Here is a 13,099-nt window from a genome sequence, read left to right as displayed (position 1 = left end):
TGACTTGAGAGATGCCACAGAGAGACTGACTCGCTGTCAAACTAGATATGAGACTGTGTGTTTTTAACACTGTGGGTTACTTCTAATGATATCTAGTCAATTCAATTCTCCTCAATCCAACAGTCCACATCTGAACATGTATACTCTGTGTCTGTGTGTGTGTGTGTGTGTGTGTGTGTGCACGCGCGCATGGGCGCTCATGTGTGTTCGGTAAGCTAAGCTTCCATTTATTAAGCAACCATTGCCAGGCACTATGTTAGGCATTAAATGTTTGATTAGATGTTGTAAGCTCATAATCTAATACATAGGGTGAAGAGGTAGAAGGAAAGCAAATATCATGTTGATTATGAGAAGTATGTTACATGTGGTACAAATACACCGCCGGGAGCCCTGGATGAAGAATGGCACACACCTTCAAGAGTGGGCCCATGTGGTACCTTCTCAAAAGGCCCTTTGTCCACACTAAAGCAGTCCACCTCCCTTTGTCACAATACTTTCTTTTCCTCACAGTCATTACTACAATTGGTGATTTTAAAAACCTTTGCTTTCTTTATTATTATCTCCTTCAGCTGGAAGATAAACTGCACAAGATCAGAGAATTTATCTGTTTTGTTGGACACAAGTTCTTCAGGGACTAAGACAGTGCTTCTCATTTAAGAAACGGTCAATAAATATCTGTTAAATAACGAACGTTTAGTTGACAGGACCAGAGACTTCATAAAAGAAGTGGCGTCTTTCAAAATATGTCTTAACAAAGGAAGGATTTTAACAAGCAGGGTTTGGAGTTAGAGTAGAGGGGTCGTTATGACAGAAAGTAACAGGGTGAATAAAAGTCCAGAGGTGGATGTGTCAGTTCTCAAGGGAACTAGACCAACAGAATATACACACATCTTAGGGTACCAATATACATGTTAGTTTAAGGAAAATGTGACCCAAGTGGGCTATGGTTGAAGGGATAGCTGAGTTTGATGTTAGGAACTGACTGGCCCTGTGGATAGATCCATTCTCCTTGGGGAACTCACCCTGGAGCCCAGAAGGCACCGAGCTGCCACAGGAGGTAAGGAAGCTCCCTAATGGGAACATACTCTTCTAGCTAGGATGCAACAATCAACTTCCTGTCTGTGGCAGAGGCTATAAGTCCTCACTAAAGAGCCAGTAACTGAGCATCTTTGGGGAAAGGTTCATATGAATTCAGAATGGGAGTGTTTTCTCTTTGGTCCCTCTCTATGTCATCTGTGTGCATAGTCAGAAGCAAAAGATGCCAAGTGGTGCAACAGCAGGATGGAAGAGGCCCTGGGTCCCTGGGCCACTGTCTGGAGACAAGTCACTCAGGGAAGTCCCCGATTCATATCAGACTGATGTGGGAGACAGATCTTTGTTGTTGTAAGCCTAAGACATGGGGGTGTTCATTTTACTGCAGCATAGACGAGACTAGCCACACTGATGAAGACGCTCTTTAAAAAAAAAACTTTTATCCTTTGCTTCTCTTTCGGGGGTGAGAGGAGGTAGGAGCTCAGCTTTGATTGAATCTTCATATAATCATAATGTATAGCCACTTAAATAATTTAGCCAATCAAACAAATGACCCTGCTTTAAACCTACTGTTCCCATTCAAACTTGGCACATCACAAGATATATCAGTAATACACGGTATTGATCTGATCACAATTTCCCATAATAGTAGAGTCAGTAGACTTCTACTTAGGAAGTGAAGATTAAAACACTTGCTATTTTAAGGATTACAGAATCTGATTTGGGTAAGAAGTGTCAAATTTCCCCACATTTTTTAACCACCTCCACTTCCTCCTCTGATGTCTATATTGACCATTATTTCAGTTTCTGGTTAATACAGATAATTCCCAACTGAAATACGAAGTTTGATGGGAGAAGAGCGGTGAGAAGTCAATACTACAGGAATTTGTGTAAAACTTGGGGCCCCTGCTCCTCCAGGGGGCATTTGCCCACCAGAACGCTATATGGAAAATGCTTTCTGGAGGATATTTCTCTGAGATGCCTTGCATAGAGTGCTCCAGAGTATGCTGAACACAGAGAACCATGCCTCTCACAGTTGTACAGTTCGGTGGCAATGTGAGAAGTGTAGCAATAAGCCAAACCCACCATCAATTATAAATGCCAACCACCTCAATATGAATGGATCAAATCAGAACTTGGTCTCTGAGTAGAATAAGCATTTCTGTAGAGAAAGATAGAGGCTGATTAATACACTTCCTGCAGTCCCGTCTTCTGAAGATGGAATAATGTCTGACTTCAGACCCTCTAGCTCTTTTGACCTGTGTGCCTCTGCATTTCCATTTAACATGATTTCCAAATAACTGGTGAGATTATTCTAGATATTGGTTCAGTAATTGCATAAGCATTTAATACTAAATTTAGGAAAAAATTAGATGAATATAAAAAGTTAATTAAAAGATACTTGCTTCTTGGAAGAAAAGCTATGACAAATCCAGAGAGTGTACTAAAACACAGAGACATTACTTCGCCTACAAAGGTCCATATAGTCAAAGTTATGGTTTTTCCAGTAGTCACGTGTGGATGTGAGAGCTGGACAATAAGGAAGGCTGAGCGCCGAAGAATTGACGCTTTTGAACTGTGGTGTTGGAGAAGACTCTTGAGAGTCCCTTGGACTGCAAGGAGATCCAAACAGTTCATCCTAAAAGAAATCAGTCCTAAATATTCATTGGAAGGACTGATGTTGAAGCTGAAGCTCCAATACTTTGGCCACTTGATGCGAAAAGCTGACTCATTGGAAAAGACCCTGATGCTGGGAAAGAATGAAGACAGAGGAATAAGGAATACAGAGGATGAGATGGTTGGCTGGCATCATCGACTTGATGGACACAAGTCTGAGCAAGCTCCAGGAGCTGATGAAGGATAGGGAAGCCTGGCATGCTGCAGTCCATCGGGTCGCAGAGTCAGACACAACTGAGCAACTTAGCAAAGACAACCTCATTGCGGTGGGGGCTGCCCTGGGGAAGAGGCAGTAGCTTGAGACCTCAAGGAAGATGGAAAGAACACGGCAGAGGGCGTTTCCAGTGGGGAGGCAAACAATTGATCCTTTTGAACTGTGGTGTTGAGGACTCTTGAGAGTCCCTTGGACTGCAAGGAAATCCAACCAGTCCATCCTAAAGGAAATCAGTCCTGAATATTCATTGGAAGGACTGAGGCTGAAGCTGAAGCTCCAATACTTTGGCCACCCAATACAAACAGCTGACTCACTGGAAAAGACCCTGAGGCTGGGAAAGATTGAGGGCAACAACAGCAACAAAAGTTATATTCACTTAAGGCTTGACTGCTCTCCTTAGAGTTTAAATAAGCAAAGCTCTAGTTTCCAGGGTTTAAAACTCCTTCTGATGAGAATTTTTTAATGAATATGTGTGTATATGTGTCTATAAAGCATGTTCACTAATGGAAACTTAAAGTAGAAAAAAAAAATATGGGGAAGTCACCAGGATTTTGCCATACAAAGCTACCTACCAAACATTTTTCTGTGTATTTTAGAGAATTATAATTATACTTAAAATGAATCACATTGTGAATTAAGTTTGAAAGTCACATTTTTTCCACAATACGTACTGTACTTTCTCCCAAATCTTTAAAAGTCTTTTGAAAATGTTTTAAAAGACTGCATAATAGTCTACACTACAACTGTATCAACATTTATGCAATCCTATATATCCTTATTATTGCACATTAGATTAATTTTCAAAGTATAGCTCATTTGCTGGTATAAAAAATTAGTTTGCTATAGATTATCATGTTTCTGCAAAACTACATTTTCTGTGTTTTAAATTACTAACCTAGGATATATTCCAAGAGGTGAACCATTGAGTCAGAGGATGTAGTCCTTTTTTGAAATATATTTTTGGTCATACCAATATATTTCTGAATATGAAAAATAAGTGTGGAAAATTATAATAACCTATATTCTATGTACCAGAAGAGAGTCACTGCTAATATGTTTGCCTTTTTAATTGATATATAGACTTCTTATGTGCAAGCACAAACTCATATAAAGATGGTATGAGGACTAAGAAATTACCTCTTATACTGAAGTGTTATGGTGCTCCTCTTATTCTGGTTTCCAGACTCCCAGGGCTGGGGCATGTAGGGCAGGGGGAAATGGACATCCAGCCAGAAGGACAAGACTGGGAGCAGCATAAGTGGACCATGCTGGCTGTGTTTAAAGCAATCTGCTTTGAGCCAGCCACACTGCTCACTCCTCTGTATTCAACACTGTCCTCTTAGAACCTCATTAGCAAGGGTCTGCCACTTCCCTTGCAAATGTATGCCGCCCAGGAGGACTGGATCTTCTCCAGACACCATCAAATTCACAGAAATCGATGTGGTGGTGGTTGCCCATTCCAAGAATAATCACTTTAAAGACTCCTTGAATATATGAAATCAATAGCAAAGCGAGTCATTGCAATCCATACAATTAAATCACTCGCAAGTACCCTCATTTTTCTCTCCAAACAATTGTGATAAGAGGCCAAGCTGACGGCATCTCCTCAAGGTGCCTCATCTGAGCTCCAGGAGGACCAGTGCCTGACGCAGACTCCTCTTGTTCCACAGTACTCAGGGCTTCCATCCTCAGATAACAAACCCAGGGCTTCAGATGTATAAGGAGAGAAGCCATGTGGGAGAGCAAGAACTCTTACTCTTGGGAGAGCAACCAGCAGTATGTTTGGTTGGGTCAAAGTTGGTCATTGATTCGTGACCTTCATATGTCTACCAGTAGACAGTGGTTGGTACTCAGTCAAGGGGTGTGACCAGAGGCAGGCTAACATGTCAGCCAGGGGTTTGGCATTTCCTCCTACATGGAGGTGCTGAGGTGAGACATGTGAATCAAAATACAGTGTCCTGGGACTCTTCTGATGATCCAGTGGTAAGACTCTGCTCTCCCAGTGCCGGGGCCCCCAGTTTAATCCCTGGTCAGGAAACTAGATTCCCACATACCACAACTGAGGGTTTGTATGCCTCAACTAGAGATCCCTCTGGATGCTGATGGGCATGCAGGGTTGGGTGCTGAGAAGATAACACCAATTTCCCAGTCTCCTGGATACATATCTTCCCCAACACTGTCTCTGAATCTCCTTCCTCACAATTATTCCCACAGCTGACACCTTGGGAGTTTGGGGATCTTAGAATGTATAATGGGCCAAGTGTAGGATGCGCTTTTACTAGGACAATTGCCAGAGTCCCTCAAGTGATTCATAGCCTCTCTAAGAATGATGTGTAATTTGGGCTGCTTTCTCTTTATCCTGAAAGCTTGTAAGCACCTTGTGTTACTGTCAGGTGGGAAATACTGACTCATTTTTAACAGTGGCCTGAACAAAACATAATTTGGAAAGGAAATCAGATTTTAGGGTTATTGATTCTGAGAGAGTCAATTCCTAGGCAGATTGATAAGAAGTACAGGGGTCCCCAAGGAGAGAGGGGTCTGGAATTCTCAAGGAGGAAGAAAGGACAAACTTTTTTTTCCCTCTACATTCCTTAGGATTATATAACAATAATGTATCCTGCTTGAGGACAGTTTCTGGAAAAAACCTTCTGGCTAATCCTGTTATCTTAAAATGTAAATTATGGGAGTAGGTCTAGTGAGGTCTTTACAACCTCCAGACATTCTTTTGATTCAGTGTAATAACTAATTGGAGAGTGTATAACTCCACTGCTAACACTAGCAAGGGGGTACTCTTTCCGCCCCCTTCTGATGCCTATGTCAGAAGCTTTCTCTGTCTCCTTTATACTTTAATAAAACTTTAATACACAAAAGCTCTGAGCGATCACGCCTTGTCTCTGGCCCCGGATTGAATTCTTCTCCAGAGGCCAAGAATCCTGGCATCTTTTTGTGGTTCAGCAACAACCTGTCAATACTTCCATTTTATCTGTAAGTTTTCCTTACTTCTAATGTCCTAAAAGGAATTTTTAGAAGTAACTGCAGTATCTGTGTTGAGGAAAAAGGATTTGGTAATAAGATGTTAAAAGTAACATATATGAGCAGTGGCCTTGAAATTAACATAGGTCTTGAATATGAATACATGGTATCTTGAAATGACTGAAGACTTCATTGAAATAAGTATTCTATTGGAGGGGGGTAGGGTGGCATGCCCATTCTGTGTGCATCTGAAATGATCAGAGAAGCAATAGGAAGAGGTCCTTAGAGATAACTCAATCTAACCATCTCCTCTTACAGAGCCCAAAACTAGAATCCACAAAATGGAAAAGATTTGCCAAGGTTCACACAGTGAGTTACTAATACATCCAGATTAGAACAAATTTCCTGATATTCCCAGTCCAGTGCCCTTCTGAGTACCCTTGAGATACAGTAGAAAGTGCATAGTGTGTGTGTGTATGTGTGTGTGCACGCACAGTCATGTCCGATTCTTTTGAGACCCCTTTGGATTGTTGCCCACCAGGTTTCTCTATCCAAGGAATTTTCCAGGCAAGAATACTGGAGTGGGTTGCCATTTCCTCCTCCAGGGGATCTTTCTTATGCAGGGATTTAACTTGAGTCTCCTGCATCTCTTGCATTGGCAAGCAGATTCTTGACCACTGAGCCACGAGGGAGGGAAGCCCCTACAGTAGAAAGTACTAGCTTTGAAATCATCTATAAATAATTGGCCATTGCCAGGAATAACAGAGGAATAATGCCCTTCTATACTAATCCTTTTACTTTACCTTTTGTTTTGCCCACAGATTTTTTTCTAGTTCCCTCAAACCAAACAAACAAAACCAGGACTTTCCTGGTGGTCCAGTGGTTTAGAATTCACCTTGCTGGGCAGGGGATGTGAGTTCAATCCCTGGTTGGGAAACTAAGATCTTGCATGCCACAGAGCAACTAAGCCCAAGCACCACAATTACTGAGCCAGCATTCCGGAGTCCAGAGCCTGTGCCCCACAACTAGAGTGACCATGCCCCACAATGAAATATCCAGCACAACACAGCAAAGATTCCCATTGCTGCAACTAAGAGCCGAAGCAGACAAAAAAAAAAAAAAAAGAAAAGCAAAAACAAAACATGAAACTAAAACTAACGTAAAAATTATTAAAATAGCTACCATGCAGTGTGATTCTTGTCTTTTATTTGTTATACAATTTTACATAATCCTCCCAACAAATCCTGAGGTACAAATCTTTCATCCCTTTTGTATGGACACCTATTGTTTTAAGAACATAGATGTCCAGAGTCAGATAATTCTAGGTCTGAATTCTTCCTTAGGCAATTACTTGCCAACCTCAGCCTCAGTTTTCTCATCTGTACAATGGAGATGACACTCTATGATGTGTGAAAAGCAAGCAGCACAATTCCTGACAGAGACTACCTAATTAACGGCAATCAGTGTTTATAAGGAAACGGAAATTCCTGAAAAAAATTAACTAGGTTGTTTGAAGTCATGAAGAGCTGGGATTTGCAGCCAAATTTGTCTGATACTGTACTATAGGCCCACACCAACACACATGATGAAATGGAGACTTTTTTCTTGTGTAAAATAAGCCCACAGTGGACAGTCCAGACTGCTATGGTGGCTTCATGATGCTTTCAATGGCCTAGCCTCCTTTCACTTTTCTCCCTTTCCTCCTTGGCACCATCCTCAACGTATCCTCAGGGTCACAGAATGGTCACTGCACCATCACCATGCTCAAAAAAAACAAAAAGAGGAAGGAGCAAAAGGGAAGAATAAAAGATGCCTATTAGATGTCTTCTTAATAATCTGGGTTCAAATACATTGCCTGGCTTTGTGCATTGTGCCCAGTGCTGAGACGCTACTAGTCCCCAAAGCAAAAGCTTAGGAAGGAAGCTTCCCCTATGCAGGGCTGTTTGCTCTGGTGTGAAGTACTAGGTGTAGTGGAAAGAGAAGATGAGTGTTAGGGACCAGATTTCTTAGCTCCTGTTGTCCCACTGAGTAGGACAGTTTTGTCTCCCGTATGTCAGTTTCTCTACCTGTGGAATGAGGAAGCCGAGTGGGATGATCATTTAAAGATGGGGCTTTGCTGCTGACCAGGTGGTCACCTGGGGCACAGAACAAAATGTTAGTGCTAGTCACACAACTGGTCCTCGGCTCTCACTATATACTGCAGGTCCACACCTTGCTCTGAGCCATGCTGTCAGTGATCCAGAGTGTTCCCTGGAGCCCTGCCATACTGCCTTTCCTTACTTCCTTCTATGCTTCTAAATGCCCCCACATTTTATTGCATGCAATCAGCGGTGTGCAGGCTCTAAGGGCCCCATGCTCCAGATATTTGGGTGCTCTTACATATTCAAATCCTTTATCCTATTTCTCACCACTGTTCTCTGCCCTCGCTCTGTGACAGGGGAGGCAAAATGTCATTTTAATATATCCTACTAAATGCCTGCCACTGCACTTGCCACCTTCCCAGCTAATCCTCATATGAGGTGTGTGGCAGCATCCCCACTTTATGGATGAGAAAACTGAGGCTTGGGGCTTCCCTGGTGTTCCAGTGGTTAAGAATCGCCTTGCGATGCAGGGGATGTGCATTTGATCCCTGATCGGGGAACTAAGATCTCACATGCCTTGGGGCAACTAAGCCCACACATCACAACAACTGAGCCCATGCATTTCAACTAGCAAGTACGTGGGCAACAATGAAGATCTCACATGCGGCACCTAAGACTTAATGCAGCCCCTAAGACTTAATGCAGCCAAACAAACAAATAAATATAAAAAACCAAGAAAGAAAGAAAATTGAGGCTTAGAGAGGGTAAGTAAGGTCACAGAGCTTAGGTTTGGTGTCAGGATACAAATATAGATCCATGTGATTTCTAGTTCATGAAATATTTGCAATTTAATTTCAGGAAATACTGGTATTTCATTAAGCCTTCCCAATAGTAGACAAATGGTAGAATTTCTAGTTCCCTCTCAAGTTTGAAGTATGAAACATTTTGTGCACAAGGCCATTTTCCTGTGCCCCAAGGTCATTCTTTGCCTGGTCCCTGCTCTACTGTGAAATTGAGCAGCAATGGATTAGCCTCACTTATTCTGGAGAGTGAGTGACATTGAGGTTGGAAGCTCTGTGTCTCTGTTCTCTCTCTTCCTCCCTGCTGGCATGGATCAGGGAATGCCCAGGATATCTTTGCCAGCTGGCATGGAGGCCTCATTGTCACTTCTGAATTCTAAACAGGACATCTGCTCTCACAACCCAGGTACAGATGCCTCTAGCTGGCTCAAGAAAAATGCTGTCAAACCTGCACGCTGTGATGCCCTCTGTGTAACTCACCTGAATTCACTGCCCATTGAAAAGGATCTTTTCACCCCTCTGCAAAAAGACAGAGTGAAAACTAGTTCGCTAACAAAGAGACATGAAGAAATGTACCAAGAAAGAAGTTCAAAGAGAGAGGAAAAATCAATAGCATTGAAAAAAATGGAATGAATGTGACACCTGGAAACACCCTTTTCACCAGAAGTATTGTCATTGTAATCTAAAGCATAACCAAATAAAAGAGTCCTGCCTGGGGCTGCCTAAAGCAGCTAATTACAGAGAAATACTAGCTTAGTTCAGCCTTCCGTGTGCTCAGCAGAACACTAACTTTTAAAAAAGATGATTAAAAGGTCTTCTGCAGGGAAAAATAGGCTGTAGTCAAAACAATCTGGAAAAATCTAGGTTAAACAAAATTAAATGTATTTTTTCACTTCTTTATTGAAGATTTCTCAGTCTTTAATATGCTAATGAATGTCATGAATTTCCAATGTCATGAATTTCCTATCATATGCAGGATTTTCCAGACTTCATAATCTTCCTTGACCTTCACAAAGTAGGTCCCACCTGTTACTCTCCATAAACAGACCATGCTCATTTTTCCCTAGGCTGAATCACAATTTGTAGGGTTAGATTTATTTCTAGGTTTACTGGTTGTGTGGGTCTTCCTCTGGACTCTGCGGCCTCCAGGAAGGCTGGGACCAGGTGAGTTCAACTACCAGTTATCTCCGGCACCTAGGGCTGTCTCTGACACACAGACAGTGCTGCATAAACATGGGTTTATAGCTTTTTTTTTCTTTTTCAGTGTACCGCTTACTAAAGGCCTACTATGCACTGGACACTTTGTCTTACACAGATTATCTCATTTAATCTTTATATCACTGAGAAAGGCTTTCTTATCTCTTCTTACTATTCTTTGGAACTATGCACTCAAATGGGTATATCTTTCCTTTTCTCCTTTGCTTTTAGCTTCTCTTCTTTTCTCAGCTATTTATAAGACTTCCTCAGACAATCTTCTTGCCTTTTTGCATTTCTTTTTCTTGGGGATGGTCTTGATCCCTGCCTCTTGTACAATATCATGAATCTCCATCAATAGTTCTTCAGGGACTCTGCCTATCAGATCTAATCCCTTGAATCTATTTGTCACTTCTACCGTATAATTGTAAGGGATTTGATTTAGGTCATACCTGAATGATCTAGTGGTTTTTCCTACTTTCTTCAATTTAACTCTGAATTTGGCAATAAGGAGTTCATGATGTGAGCCATAGTCAACTCCCAGCCTTGTTTTCGTGGACTGTATAGAGCTTATCCATCTTTGGCTGCAAAGAATATAATTAATCTGATTTTGGTATTGACCATCTGGTGATGTCCATGTGTACAGTCTTCTCTTGTGTTGTTAGAAGAGGGTGTTTGCTATGACCAGTAAGCTCTCTTGGCAAAACTCTATTAGTCTTTGCCCTGCTTCGTTTGGTACTCCAAGGCCAAATTTGCCTGTTACTCCAGGTATCTTTTGACTTTCTACTTTTCCATTTCAGTTCCCTATAATTAAAAGGACATCTTTTTTGGGTGTTAGTTCTAGAAGATCTTGTAGGTCTTCATAGAACCGTTCAACTTCAGCTTCTTCAGCATTACTGGTCGGGGCATAGACTTGGATTACTGTGATATTGAATGATTTGCCTTGGAAATGAACAGAGATCGTTCTGTCATTTTTGAGATTGCATCCAAGTACTGCATTTCGGACTCTTGTTGACCATGATGGCTACTCCATTTCTTCTAAGGGATTCTTGCCCACAGTAGAAGATATAAAGGGCATCTGAGTTGAATTCACTCGTTCCAGTGCATTTTAGTTCACTGATTCCTAAAATGTTGCTGTTCACTCTTGCCATCTCCTGTTCGACCACTTCCAATTTGCCTTGATTCATGGACCTAACATTCCAGGTTCCTATGCAATATTGCTCTTTACAGCATTGGACTTTATTTCCATCACCAGTCACATCCGCAAGTGAGTGTTGTTTTTGCTTTGGCTCTGTCTCTTCATTCTTTCTGGAGTTATTTCTCCACTGATCTCCCATACCATACCATACCCGTACCCATACCATACTGGGCACCTACTGACCTGGGGAGTTCATCTTTCAGTGTCATACCTTTTTGCCTTTTCATGGTTTTCATGGGGTTCTCAAGGCAAGAATACTGAAGTGGTTTGCCATGCCCTTCTCCAGTGGACCACATTTTGTCAGAACTCTCCACCATGGCCCGTCTTCTCGGGTGGCCCTACATGGCATGGTTCATAGTTTCACTGAGTTAGACAAGGCTGTGGTCCACGTGATCAGTTTGGTTAGTTTTCTGTGATTGTGGTTTTCATTCTCTCTGTCCTCTGACAGATCAGGATAAGAGGCTTATGGAAGCTTCAATGGGAAAGACTGACTGAAGGGGAAACTGGGTCTTGTTCTTTTGGGTGGGGCCATGCTCAGGAAATCTTTCATAAGTAAATCTTTAATAATAAATCTGTATGCAGGTCAAGAAGCAACAGTTAGAACCAGACATGGAACAACAGACTGATTCCAAATCGAGAAGGGAGTATGTCAGGGCTGCATATTGTCACCCTGCTTATTTAACTTATATGAATAGTACATCACTTGAAATGCTGGGCTGAATGAAGCACAAGCTGGAATCAAGACTGCTGGGAGAAATATCAATAACCTCACATATGCAGATGACACCACACTTATGGCACAAAGCAAAGAAGAATTAAAGAGCCTCTTAAGGGAAGTAAAAGAGGAGAGTGAAAAAGTTGGCTTCAAACTCAACATTCAGAAAACTAAGATCATGGCATCCAGTTCCATCACTTCACGGCAAATAGATGGGGAAACAATTCAAACACTGAGAGAGTTTATTTTCTTGGGCTCCAAAATCACTGCAGATGGTGACTGCAGCCATGAAAATAAAATATGCTTGCTCCTTGGAAGAAAAGCTGTGACCAACCTAGACAGCGTATTAAAAAGCAGAGACATTACTTTGCCAACAAAGGTCTGTCTAGTCAAAACTATGGTTTTTCTAGCAGTCATGTATGGAAGTGCTGCTGCTGCTGCTGCTAAGTTGCGTCAGTCATGTCCGACTCTGTGCGACCCCATAGACAGCAGCCCACCAGGCTCCGTTGTCCCTGGGGTTCTCCAGGCAAGAATACTGGAGTGGGTTGTCATTTCCTTCTCCAATGTATAGAAGTGAAAAGCAAAAGTGAAGTCACTCAGTCATGTCCCACTCTTCGCATCCCCATGGACTGTAGCCTACCAGGCTCCTCCATCCATGGGATTTTCCAGGCAAGAGTACTGGAGTACTTCTCTAGTATGGAAGTGAGAGTTGGACTATAAAGAAAGCTGAGTGCCAAAGAATTGATGCTTTTGAATTGTGGTGTTGGAGAAGACTCTTGAGAGTCCCTTAGATTCCAGGGAGATCCAGCCAGTCAATCCTAAAGGAAAACAATCCTGAATATTCATTGGAAGCCCTGATGCTGAAGCTGAAGCTCCAATAATTTGGCCACCTGATGCGAAGAACTAACTCATTGGAAAAGACCGATGCTGGGAAAGATGGAAGGTGGGAGGAGACAGGGATTACAGAGAATGAGATGGTTGGATGGCATCATCAACTCTATGGATATGAGTTTGAGTAAGCTCTGGGAGTTGGTGATGGAGAGGGAAGCCTGGCATGCTGCAGTCCATGGGGTCGCAAAGAGTCGGACACAACTGAGTGACTGAACTGAATCTTTATATCAACCCTACATTGTAGGTACCATTACTATCCTCTTTTTACAGATAAGAAGATAAAGGCTCAGAGAATTTAAATAACCTGTCAAGGTTTTGGTGAGT

At 42.1% G+C, this 13,099-nt stretch overlaps 1 protein-coding gene across 5 annotated transcripts in view; it reads right to left on the bottom strand.

Moving 5' to 3' along the window:
• LOC145510158 (uncharacterized) overlaps nucleotides 1-13,099 on the bottom strand; it is a 735,177-nt gene that overhangs the window by 323,226 nt on the left and 398,852 nt on the right. The gene's annotated exons all lie outside the window — the stretch shown is intronic.

Source organism: Giraffa tippelskirchi, chromosome 6 (genome assembly GCF_054371585.1).
Source record: "Giraffa tippelskirchi isolate mGirTip1 chromosome 6, T2T-mGirTip1v1.2.pri, whole genome shotgun sequence".
NCBI lineage: Eukaryota > Metazoa > Chordata > Mammalia > Artiodactyla > Giraffidae > Giraffa > Giraffa tippelskirchi.
This window is presented reverse-complemented; position numbering and strand designations above follow the sequence as displayed.